The sequence below is a fragment of the Pteropus vampyrus genome, unplaced genomic scaffold (assembly GCF_000151845.1).
Source record: "Pteropus vampyrus isolate Shadow unplaced genomic scaffold, Pvam_2.0 Scaffold74, whole genome shotgun sequence".
NCBI classification, from domain to species: domain Eukaryota; kingdom Metazoa; phylum Chordata; class Mammalia; order Chiroptera; family Pteropodidae; genus Pteropus; species Pteropus vampyrus.
Window position 1 is genome coordinate 9,173,195 of NW_011888855.1, and position 12,918 is coordinate 9,186,112.

General features: G+C 49.1%; 1 long non-coding RNA gene across 1 annotated transcript; it reads right to left on the reverse strand.

Moving 5' to 3' along the window:
- Nucleotides 1-1,155: 1,155 nt before the first annotated feature.
- On the reverse strand, nt 1,156-11,024 carry LOC111741150. Its single transcript, XR_002780913.1, has 2 exons — nt 10,928-11,024; nt 1,156-1,319 (listed from the first exon to the last, which is right to left on the reverse strand). It is a non-coding gene; the product is annotated as an uncharacterized LOC111741150 (long non-coding RNA).
- Nucleotides 11,025-12,918: the final 1,894 nt, after the last annotated feature.

A 12,918-nucleotide genomic window follows, 5' to 3' on the forward strand; every position in this document is an offset into this window, starting at 1 on the left:
GACCTGAAAGTTGCAGACATCCCTCTGCTAACACCCCATCAGACAGCATTTTGTCACATGGCCACACATAGCTGCCAGGGGGGTTGGGAAATGTAGTTCTTTTTCTGAGCAGCCTTGTGCCCAGATAAAAAGTGGAAGGAGAAAATGAACTTGGAGGAAGGGGGAGGGGGTGGTGGTTAATGAGGAGGCTCCCAAGTGGTTTCCCTGCTTCTGCTCTACCCTCTACAGGTTGTTCTCAACATAGCAGCCAGAATAGCACTATAAAACAAGAACATGTCATTCTTCTGCGGACTTTCTAATAACTTCTCTCCAACTCAAAATGAAATCTAAAATCCTTACTGTGCCCTATAAGGCCCTCTGATCTCATCTCCGATCTCTTTCCCTCTTGTTCACTCCATTCCAGCAAGCCATGATAGACTCCTTACAAGATGCTCCTAACTCCTACCTTAAAAGGATAGGCCCATCCTTTTAAGAACATGACCTGAAAGTTGCAGACATCCCTCTGCTAACATCCCATCAGACAGCATTTTGTCACATGGCCACACTTAGCTCCCAGGGGGTTTGGGAAATGTAGTCCTTTTTCTGAGCAGACTTGTGCGCAGTTCTTTTGCAGTTGCCGTTCCTTCGGCCTGGAACATTCTCCCCCCAGATAGCTGCAAGTCTAGCTGCTTCACTTCCTTTAGGTATCTGCCCAAATACTACCTCCTCAGAGCAGCTTTCCTTGACTCTTATTTTCAATTTGTTTCTCCCCACTTCAACATGAGATCTAGGGTTCAAACATAGCAGGCTTGCTCTGCATGCTTATTGAATGAGTGAAAGGATGAAGATGGCAGTGCCTGGACTCTAAGGTGGCAGGAAGGAGCTTTTTTCCTAATTAGTTCAGGGACGACCCATTTCTAGATCTCTGTTGTGGTCCCAGCTTGGAAGTAGAGATATCTTGGTTTCTTGCTTCTGGGTGCTCCCTTCAGTTCAATTTATTAAATATTCATTAGCCATCTAGTGTGTTAGGTATTTAGTATGGTGAATATAAAAGAGAATAAGCTTTAGACCAGTACTGGCCCTGAGGAAACATACAGGTTGGTTAGGAGCCTAAAATTTGTCCTTTTTTTTTTTTCTTTGCAAGTACAACCATTTAGGTACAACAGAAAAGACCAGTGGCTCCTTTCTTTCTTTATTGCAGCACCGTGAACTGGTGTGGTCTAGGTGGGGGAAGAGAGGAGGATATGAAGACAAGCTGCCCCATCATAGTTTATAGTTCTAGGTTATGGTGGTCTTCTTTCTCTTCTTCCCTAGGGAGTAGGGCCTCACTCATTTCTGATCTGCTTAAGAAACAGTTTGAACCAGTTCTCATTCAATGGATGAAGGAAAAGACATAAGATGAGTAGGGTAGCCAGAGAGCTAGGGAGATAGAGAAGAGGAATGGGAGTCTCAGCGGGGCTCAGATAGAGGACAGGTAGCTCAGACAAGCAGGAAATATATTACCTGATAATATTGTTCCATTATCCTTTCCTGCTCTGGGTAAAATGCAAAAGGTCAGGGTTGGTTATTCTCCCCAGACTCCTCTCTTCGGGGCCACTTAGACACTGCTTTGACATTTACAGCCTGAGAAGAACAGAGGCCTCCTCTGAGGCCTGGTTTTGAATTTCCACTTTGGGAAAGTTCCATTTTTTTTTTCCTTTTGGACAAGACTGCTTGTTGTATCCCCTCTTAATTCTTTCTCTTTCGACATTCCCCTTCCATCTGAGAGGTAAAGCCAGGAGCAGTGGTTCTCAAACTTAATTGCATTGAAACCACATGGAGGGCTTAATAAAACAAGATTGCCCATTGTCACACTAATTCAGTACATCCGGGGTGAGGCCTGAGAATTTACATTTACAGCAAGTTCTCAGATGCTGCCGTTGCTGCTGTTCCCAGCCACATTGGAAGAACCACTGGCCTGGAGCAACTAATTTGAGTCTATAGGTGTCCCACCCCTGATCTTCCACTCCAGTCCTTTCCTTCCACTCTGCAAACCACAGGGAGGTGGGCCTTGAGTTATCATAAGATTAATTCAAATTAGATGTCAAAGATTTCCTGACCCGCAGGGTTGTTGGCCAAGTCAGTCCCAGGAATCCCCCTTCCTGTAAGTCTTTAGGAATCTCCTCCGTGTCCATATGTCTAGATTAGTGAAGATCTATTGTCTGCAGCCCCTCCTCCACCTGTACAGCCCTATCTAGGGCAGGGAATCCCTGGACCTGAGAACTGTAGAAACTGTTGCAGGTAGGAGATGAGAGAACAATAGATTCAGAAAAAGCAGAGGGAACCCCCTCCCCTCTTGTACTTCTATTTCTTTGAAATTAAAATATTTGTTTCTTCCTGTGTTTTGCTATGCTGATGTCTGGGAAACCATTTAGGCTTAATGTCCCCAACCCATTAGCGGCCTAGCATGGGGTTCTGCTAATCAGGTTTCTTAATGGCAGCACTGTAAAGAGTGAGGTAGTGAGTGTCTGCACCAGCTTCCCAGCCTCAGCTGGAGAGGAAGCATCTAGATAAAGATCAGGGCCCAGATAGTCTCAGAAGTGTCCTGAGATTGATTCAGGCCAGTATAGGAGGCCCATCTAATAGTAAGCTGTCCTCCTACCTCCGTTTTGGTAGAGATGTCCGAGTAGGCCCCCTGGTCACCCTAGGTGAAATAACAAAACCCCTACTCCTACTCTAGCCTGCTTTCTCCTCACATTAGAGGACAATGGGCTCCTTTGGAAGCATATTCTTATACCAGTGACCCTCACCCAGCATTTATTGAGCACCTCTATGCATGAAATTCTTTCTCACGTCACCTGCTTCCCCCTTTCAAAATCCAAAATCCACAGTTTATTTTGTCACCAAATAGGTGGTGAGGGCCTTTGGCCTGGAATTTAGGGAATCCCTGAGGACTGTTTAGCTCTAAGACTATGAGGTTCTGTGCTGGCTGCAGAGAGGAGGCTATGCCTTGAATCCAATCTTGAAGTTTTGTCTGTTGTTCCTCTTGACATCTCATGTTGCTTTTTGTCCTACTAGATAACTCAAACTATTGGCAGTTCCACAAGATCCTGGTAAAGATTACTCCCCTGCTTCCCTGCCCAATGAAACACCTGAGATAGGAGGCATGGAAGGAGCCAGGAAGTGCCAGTGACTGGTTCATGCTCACCCTCTCCTTATTTCTGGGGACTCCAGGGCCTGAGGCAGGTTGAGTACCTCTAATGGGGATCCCAGTGCTGGGCCCCAACAGCCATCAAAGTCACAGGGGTGGACAATGCTGATTTTTCTCCTTCCAGGCAGGGAGAGCCCATATGGACATCTGTATTCCAGGCTACCAATAAGCTGCTGGTTGGCCAAGAATTCAAGGTCTCCTCTTTACTGCTTTGTCCATCCTGGCTCCTCAACCTCAGGTCTGAGCCATGGAGAACCGTCCCCAATCTGCTGGAACAGAACATCACAAGCTGCTCCTGCTGTGGTCTGGGCCACTAGCTCTCAGCCTGCTGCTGTTGGAAGAGGACTACGATGTGAGGAATCAGTCTGCAGCATCCCTCCACATGCCAGTCCCTTCATGGGGGGTGAGGGGCCCATTTGGAAAGAATCACATTTGAAGCCGGCAATTTAAAGTGAGATGGGGAAAATGAAAAAAGGGAGAAATGCTAGGTTGCCAACTGGGCAAAGCCATGTTTCAGCCAGGCCACATTGTGCCTACACTTTCTCCGTAGCCCAGCCTTCCCACATGGCCTGTTCAGGCCCATCTGCTCAGCTCTCATCCCCTCTCCTGCTCCTGGGCCCTGGGGAAATGCCAGCATTTCTCTTCTCTGTCCCTTCTGCCTGGCCTATCCATAAGACGTACAAACTTTTTAGCTGGAAGCTGGCTTGGAGGCAGGCAGTATAAGCAGGGCAGGGGCTAGAAATGTAGGCTTGAGCTCATGATCCTGTGTTCTAAAGTCAAGGGTAGGTTGGCACACTTAGCAACTGAAATGTCACCTGCTTCCTGGCTCTCTTCCCTACCAGGACATGATCTCGCCGAAGCTGGCTTTAGAGATGGAAGACCAGTGCTTGACGCAGATCTGTCACTTTTCTACCTGGTAGTCTTGGGCAAATCCTGTCCAAGTTGACCCCTCTGAGTCTCCACTTTCCCATCTGTAAAATTAGGGTGTTAAGTAGGGTGATTTGAGAAGGAATGAGTAAACCTAGAACTGCAGTAAGATCTTAGTTATCCTTCTCATGCCCTGTCCCTTTGGGTCCCCATGGATGCTAGTCACACTGGAGAGACTCTTATCTACCTGAGGAGGTAGGATTCTCCCAGGAGGCAGCCCCACCCTGCCCATGAGCAGCCAGAGCCCTGAGACCTCCAGGAAGGGGTGTGTGAGCCCACATCTCTTGTTTTTCCAACGACTCAAGGGAGGAGGGTGGGTGGAAAATAACTTAGGTCAGAGGAGGCACTGTGGCGATGTGCGGAAGAGGTAAGGAGGCAAGGTCTCATTTTCATTGCTTTGTCCTAGAAGCCCCCAGAATATGTGTGGGCAGGGTTTTTCTCCCACCCACCCTGGCCATGTTTGAAGGAGGAATCTCCACTGAAGATTGATGTCAAAGACTTGCCTTTCCCTCCCCCAACCTCAACCTCTGTGATTTAAAGAAATTATTTGGACATAGGAGTTAATGGAAGTAGGTTGCTAGTATGTGGGCGAATTCATCACTGTCTCCTTGCATTGCAAGAGCAGATCTGTCTTTCAGGGTAAGATATCCTGAAGTGACTTTCCAAGGTCTGAGAAATATAGGCTACCTTGGGAGGGCAGGGCTGGGGGTAGCCTTGGTAGGAATTTTGGGAAGCTGGGGTGACTGCAAAGTGACTGTAGAGAATGACTGGGAGGGCTTTCCTGTTTGTTCTTTAATTATAGAAGGCAGGGAGGCAGAGGGTATGGTATTGGCATTGCTGGGAATGCTGCTGCCCGAGGCCGCCCCCACTCCAGTGCCCCCTTCCTATCCTCCCCCTCCCCCAGCTGTCTCTTGCCCTAGGAAGTAGGCATATGCCCTGCAGCCCACTGCTCGGGGTGAGGAGGGCTGTTTTTGCAGCCGCTGTTGACAGGGAGGAAAGAGGTGGGGGAAGGGAAAGGGAGGTAAAGGGGGTCTGTTTGGTGGGGGTGGTGCTCTGGAGAGGACTAGCTCTCCTCCCTTCCATTCTCTCATTCAAGCAGCTCAGCACTTCCTGAAGGTGGCACTCAGGGAGGGAATTGTTTTGAAAGCAAGAAGACCTAGTGCTGTAAGGCTTGGAGGCTGGGAGGTGGGTGGGTGTGTGGGTGGGGGGATGTGAAGAGAGAAGATAATTATGTAGGTGGGGGCGGAAATCTCTGGGCAACGAGAGGACTGCTGCCCTCTCTAACACCACACACAGCCAGGCCTTCCCCACAGTCCGTGTGTGTGTGCGTGCGTGCGTGTGTGTGTGTGTGTGTGTGTGTGTGTGTGTACAAGTACTCATGTACACTCATTTCATTTAGTGTGAGTGCAGAGACATGGCTATGAAATAAATGTTTACAGGGAGAATGACTAGAGACTATCCTGAGGCTGTTCCCCACATCTCCAGCCAATCAGATGGTTTTTCTCAGATATTTATTTGGGTCTTATTTGGTCCTCTCTCCACTCCTTGTTCTTGCTGTTTCTTCCTTTTCCCTTGGTTTCTCAGTGTTCTCTCTTTCCCTTCTCTCCCCCCACCAGTCTCTCTCATCACAAAAATGGGAAGTGTTAGACAGAGACACTTCTTCTAGCTGCCACTATTCAGGATGCAACAAGATGAATTTAAATCAGGTAAAATAAAAGACTGGGAGTGGGAGTTGTGGAGGTCAGGGGGTGGGCTATGGAATTCTGTTGAGTCATAGAATGTTGGAGCTAAAGAGACCTGAAGAGTCCACAGATATGGAGCCAGAGGTCCTTGGGGAAACACCTACTATTTTCTGTTATAATCTGTATTATCAATGGTAAATTTGGATGTGTCCCACTGGTACCTGGGGGAGTTGCTGGGGAGAAGTGGGGTCTTTTTTGTGCTCCTAGGGCTGGCAGACCCCCCGCCACACACTCACTGAGATGATTCACTGAGTGGAACAGCCTCTTTTCTCTGAGGCTCAGAGGAGGCAGCTGATTTTGCTACGCAGAACATGACTTTTCTCCTGAAGCCAGGGACATCTGCAGATTGGATAGCCTCATCAGAGCTCTGGGCATGAGCCCAGAGGCCGGGCTGCAGGGTGCCAGTGTGTTGTCCTCCTCCCAGATCGACTGCTCTCTGGACATTCCCTTCCTCAGTGACCTCAGGGGAAGTCCAGCTCTGATTCAGGCTCTGGCAGTGTATAGAGGGGGCAGCATAAAGCGTGTGCCCTTCTGCTAGGGCAGCTAGAATCTGCTTTAACACTCCTCCTTTTCTTCACCCCACAACTGGCTCAGCCAAACCAGACAGCAGAGGGAGCTCCTGGGTCATCCCAGGGGAGGATTCTGGGCTTCAGTCTTCAGCCTGAACTCTAAGAACACTGGAACATTTGTCTGTCCACCTGTCAATCTGAGGGTGAGCAGGGCAGACCCTTTGAGAGCTGGAAGCAATCTTTTTCTAGCAGACAGAGACAGAGACTTGAGAGAAAGCTGGCTTTTCTTACTTGTTCCTGAGATTCCTTGGGCTGGAAGGAACCTGATTTCTGCCTCCAGGAGATCAGCTGGCAGGGCAGGTCTCCATCCCTGGGCCATGGCCAGTGCCAGGTTGGTCCCATTGGGGACGGTGTAACTCCTGGTGCCTTACCAGCCCCCAGTGACTGACCCTGCTTTGGCTACCTTTGGGGCTGAATTTCCTTCAGAATGACTTTCAAATCAATCTATGTTGCTATTGCCCATGCCCTGCCCACTAGGTTCTTTATATTGGGAAAAAGATAAAAAGCCTTTTTCTCTTTCTCCCAGATCTAACACAGTCCTCTGTGACAATTCCTGGACCTGTATGAGAGTCAGATGGGAATGGGGTAAGGTGGGGTGTGGCACATTCCCAACCTGTAGCTGACACAGCCAGGGCTTTCTGGGCAGCAGCTCCTACTTTCTTTCTAGTTGTCTCCCTCAGACTTCCTCATTCCCCACCCAGTTCTCCTAAAGTGACTGACACTCAGACACATTCCTCCTTTCCAATAACAGGGCCTGTGTGGGCACAGATTTAATGACACAGGGAGAGTAAGATGCCTGTATCAGGTTACATAACCCCAAAAGAAAAAGCTCCAGCATCTCTAAGTTCTCTGTCCAAAGAATGGGGAGAGTCCAGGCCATGGTGCCTGGTGTGGAGAACAGGATCTCTGGGCTAGAGACAAAGGTTTTGTTGCCAGCAGAACTGAGGGCATGGGCCCGAGTTTGCAAATTTATTCTGGGGGAGGACATGTCCAAGTCATCTTCAGATTTGGTTTCTGACATCAGAACCCAGAGTCACTGGTTCTCCCTAGAATCTAGCTCTGCAGGGCCTTAAGCTGCTGGGAACATTAAGGCAGTAGGCCTTCCAGGCTACAGGGTAGGGAAGGGAAAGATGGCCAGTGTTGGGGCCCAGGCCAGGTCTGGCATGAGAGCTGCCTCACTTTCCTCAGTGTCTTAGGGGTCCTGACAGCCCTAGCTCACCCCCACTGAGGCATTACCTTTCAAGGTCTTCAGAGCAGTAGAGGTTAGGGTTGGAGACTTTTCTGAGGGAAAATCTGCAGAGAAGTGGATCCTGTAGCTTGCTTTTAGCTCTTTCCCTGTGTCTCCCAGCTCTTTCAACCAGGATATTTTCCCTGAGGTTTCACCTCATTTCTTCCAGCTTCAATGTTAGCCCACCCTTTAGCTTGTGGCACACCCTGGAAACCTCTGGGACACCCACCTGTGCAATTCATGTGCAGTTTGGACCAGTGAGGCACACACGGGCGGCAAGAGCTGAGAATGAGAAAGACTGCATCCCAATCAGCCTGTTCATGAGTCTCAAAGTTTGAAAGTGTGACTGGGCACTGGATTAGTGTTGATGTTTTCAAGGAGGAAGATGGTGAGGGTTTGAGAGCAGTCCGCAGTTGCTCAGCCATATCTGAGGTCTCCTTATGGAAAGGAGGCCTCATATGGACCAAGAAAAGACAGGAACCTTTAAGAGGCATTGTAACCTCACCTACATGGTCCCCTCATTCATTCTCTTAAGAGTGTCCCCTACCCCAGCCTGGCATCTGAACTTCTGTGTAGGAGCAAAACCTTTTTCCATTCTAAGTGACCATTTACCCCTTTCTCCGGTCTGCTGGGCATTAGCAGGACGTCATCCTGCTTAGGGAACCTCAGGCTCCTGAGAAGGAAATGAGCGAGTACAGAAGTGAAAGACTCATTCTTGGTCCAGAACTGAGTTGGAAGTTCACTAGCATGGCCATTAGGAAAGACTACTCCCCATCCACCCACCCACCCACTACAGTTCAGAAGGCTTGTTTTCATGGCCCTTCCTGCTTAGGGAACTAAGAGTTTGGGCCTGCTCAGTGATGGCTCCCTCGTATATAATCTTGAAGGGGGATGTAGAAATCATAATGATAACAGCTCTTATTCACTGAGCACTTTCTATGAGTAAGGTGTTGGTCTAAACATTTCACAGAATTTGTCTTGTATAATCTTTAAACAACCGATTAAATCATTATCCCTATTTTGCAGATGAGGAAACTGAGGTACATACGTAATAACAATAACAATTAAAATTGTAACAATAATGATAAAATTTTAACAGGTTTAATTTTTTTTAAAAAGACCCAGTGCCAAGCCCTGCACAAGCATGTTATACGTATGATATGTTTAAGTCCTGGGAATTCATCATATTATCCCCATTTTCAGCTAAGGAAACTGAGACTGAGAGAAAAGTAACATGCCCAAGGTCACATAGTCTTAGTGACAAAGCAAGAATGAAACCCACTTCTGTCTGATTCCAAAGCAGTCTGTGCTCATGATCCCTTAGCAGTACTGCCTCCCAAGGGGCCATTATGGAGAGAGCAGGTGGTTATGGAAGAGAGTCCCACTGGCCTTTAAAATCAGAAGGCCTTTGGGCTGGGCCAGGAACCGCAACGTCTGCCATTCTGGGAAGCTGTGGAAGAGCACCCCACTATTTCCACCTGACAGTGAAGGAAACTTTGATGCTGTCTTCTTACCCACCTGGGACTGGGCTATGTAAACCCACAAACTACAGGAAAACAGATCCTGGAACAGGCTGGACAGGGAGGCGGGGGATGTTTGCTCTGGCCAGAAACCTCTGCCTTCTTCTCACCCCTGAGATGTGTGCCCTCACCCTGACAGCCTCTCCTGGGGCTGCTATCAGCCTGCTCTCTCTTAGTCATCACTGTGAATCCTGCTGGGCTGCGGTTGCCTTGGTAACTTGATGGGAAACTCTCGAGTTTTTCTGGAACCAGAGAGGGTTACTGAGGGAGAAACCAGGCTCTGTTAGGCTGCCGGTCACAAAAAGGGAAGAAACCAGTGCTCACTGCTCCTGCCATCAAGGTAGCCAGTCCTTCCTTGGGTCTGACCTCATTCTCTTCTGTTGCATCTGTGGTAGCTCTGCAGCATTTGGAGCTGGGCCTAAGAGAGGGGAGCTGTCAGGCACTGCTCTGCCCTTATAGTTGGCTTCCATTGTCATCAGAGTTACCTGGACTCCTGCTTGCTGCTCCTGTGCCCTGGCTCTGAAGTCTTAATTGGTTTTATGAAGTTCAATGCCTATTTTTTATGAGACAGATAATTACGGTGAGGAGAGGTCAGGCCCTCCTCTGCTGGACTTGGTGGGGCCTCCAGAATTGCTGATTCCCCAATCAGCACCAGGCAGATTAATGAGATCAGAGTAATCTGGAGCAGGCCGGTTGGGGAAGGGGAGATACACTCACAGTAGGACGGGAGGAGGGACCAAGTATCCAGGCTCTTAGTCCTTGTGATGGGATCAAGGAGGAGAATGTGCACCACCAGCCTCTTGAAGATGCCTGCATACCTGAGGTGGGCACCTGCAGATGCTGTCCTTTGTAGGGGTGGAAGAGAGGTGGCTCTCCTTCCAAGGGCTTATGGCAACTCTCTGAGGCCTCCTGGGGGGATTCCTACCTGGAGCTGACCCTGGCTGTGCCAAGAAATCCTTAATCTTGACACCATTGTCACCTGTGGAGCTGTTTCTTCTTCCTTCTTCTCTAGTCTTCTTTCTTTCCTTTGTCTCACAGTCTCAGTCTGAAATATGGCTTATTTCTTCCTTAGGTCAGTCTCTATAATTGGTTTCTATTTCTCTCTTGGTCTTTTCTCTCAATCCTAGTCCTGAATCTATCTATCTATGTATCTATCTATCCATCCATCCATCCATCCATCCATCCATCCATCCATCTATTTCTCTCCCTCCTCCCTCCTTTCTTTCTTTGTTTCCTTTCTTCTTCCCTCCCACTGCCCCCCCCTTTCTTTCCCTCCTCAGATACAAATTGACTTGCTGCCAGTTATAGGGCATCTCCATTTACTGACTCACTGCTGGCACAGGCAGGGTCTGATGATGGTGGGGAGTAGATGCGGGAAGAGGGAGTGGTACAGTGCAAGAATTTCCACTGGTGCTGGGATGGCTTCCCTCCAACCCTCATGCCCAGGAAGACCATGCAGAGCAGAGGTTTACGTGCTTCTCTCTAGTCTTGAAGCTGCTGTCCAGATCTGTGACTCCCAGATGGGCTGAGAGATTGGCCCTGTTCCTAGACTAGGCCAAACGGCTGTGTGCCCTGCTCCCCCTAGCCCTCTGGGAAGGATCTTTGACAATCTGCTCTGGCTCAAGTTACTGTCTGTCTGATCTCATGTCCTCCTCCCAAGGGGGAGAAGTTGGCCTACCCATTCATGGCAGACACAGAACAGCACTTACAGACTGAGCCAGTTGCTGAATATGGCTGGGAGTGGTACAAAATGACCTCAGGAAGACACTTACCTACTCAACATATTGTCAAACTCTCTCCTCCTTTTGCTTTTTGACTCACTGGCCAACTCCCCAGGAGTCGCTTCCTCCTTAGAGTACGTCCAACCTTGCAGAGAAAGAAGAAGGGAGGAATGAGACTGGAGCCACTCAGGTCAGGAGAGCCTAGAGTCCCTGGCTACAGAAGCAGGGCCCTCCTCCTTCTCCTCCTCCTCCATTTTATTAGCTCATGTCTGTAAAGGGCTGGGCGTCAGAAAAGCCCTATACAAATGTTGAGCACAATTTCATTTCCAAGACTCGCCAAGAATATATTTGCAGGCTTTAGTGAAAGGTCACCAGGCCTGTCTGGGACAGAGGGAAGACTCCCTGCAGGGCCCAGAGAGAGGACAACACTGGGGCAGGGGAAAGGAGAGGCCACAGTGCAAGCCAGGATCCCTGCCTCTTTGTGGGTCCAGCATCTTGGCACCATTCCTGCTTCGCACTGCCTACACCCTCCTGACTCCCAGGGTTGTAGAGGCTCAGCCATCTCTGCAGGGACCATCCTCAGAGACTTTCCACCAGGAGATTATGCTAACATTCACAACAACTAATATTTACTGAACACTTACTATGTTGCCAGGCTGTACTAAGGGGGCTGGAGCTCTCCAGCTTGGGGCGAAGTGGCTGCTTCTCAGAGGTAGTGGGGTGGAGGAGCCTTCCAGTGACGTGAGCCCCTGTGTGCTCCAAGCCCAGAACTACATGAAGTCTCTCTAAAACCTGACCAATGAGAGGAGTTTCTGTTTTGTAATCCAAGTCCCTTTAGCACGGGTGTTCTATAAGCTTCTGGACTCTCTTTTTCACAGTGACAACTCACCTGGCCCTAAATCCATTATGAAAGATCATTGAAGTCAATTAGCCTTGACAGGCTCCATGTCCAAGGAGCAACTTACCAGTTTTTGGTGCTCCAAGGTCTGCTTGTATATCCCTGTCCCTCTCAGAATTCTGTTATCTGGTAAAGAGGAGCAGTCCCCTCTCTTTATCTCTGGGCAGGACTTGGCTTTGGGTGAGGGCCAGAGAAACAGAGGCTGAGAGAATGGAATAGTCAGTCTTATCTCTCATAGCTCCATAGTCAAGGTGAGTGCTTTGAGAGGGTGAGAGAGTCAGCAAAGCAGGGAATGGAGTGTTCCAGAAGAGGAAGGCAGGCCAGGCTGGGAATATTGATAACGTATTTCCAACATCCCTTGAGCCTCTTTTGTCCAATTCCCTTTACCCTCTAAGATCTGAACTGAGCTGGTATGGGCTTTCTGAGGACAAGGTCCTTTTGCCCCAAAGCATCACCAGTCTTTACTCTGTCTCCAGTTGTTCTCTGATTTCTCTCTAGAGCCCAGGGGCCTCCATGTGTCATCAGTTCATTATCATTTTGATAAAAGTCCTTAGTCTTTGAAAAAGCATGACTCCCCAGCTGAGGCAGCTCCCCTGCAACCTGAGAAGGAGTACAAATGGATGGAGATGAAGGGGGGAAGGGGGAGCAGCATACACACACATCAACTCAGAGGCACAAACACAGTGGTGCTTGGTCTCATGGGTGTGTGTAAATGGACACAACTCCCCCCCCCCCGCACCCAGTGCATACAGTACATATGCCTTTATATACAAGCAAGGGATTTAGTACATGCCCAGGTGTAGTTATACCAGAAAGCCCACAGAGCTGTGTTCACTGTAGCCACACTCAGTTGCTTACAGTTCCAGAGATTCATCTAGACTTGCAATGCAGCATCCAGCAGCCTCAGCCTCCTGCAAACCCAGAGGCCAGGCTCCCCAGACTTGGGGTGGGGGAGGGTAGTGGAGTGTGGAAGCAGAGGTTAGAGATCTGCAAGTCCATTAGCCATAAGAAGCATGTCTGGAATCTAAAATCACAGAGACAAGGGCGCTGCAGAGTGGTTCCAGACAGCGAGTTCACATTTCCTAGCCCCTCCTCCACCAGGAAGCTCCTTGTGGTCATAAAGCCATTTGGGGATTAGAGCAGC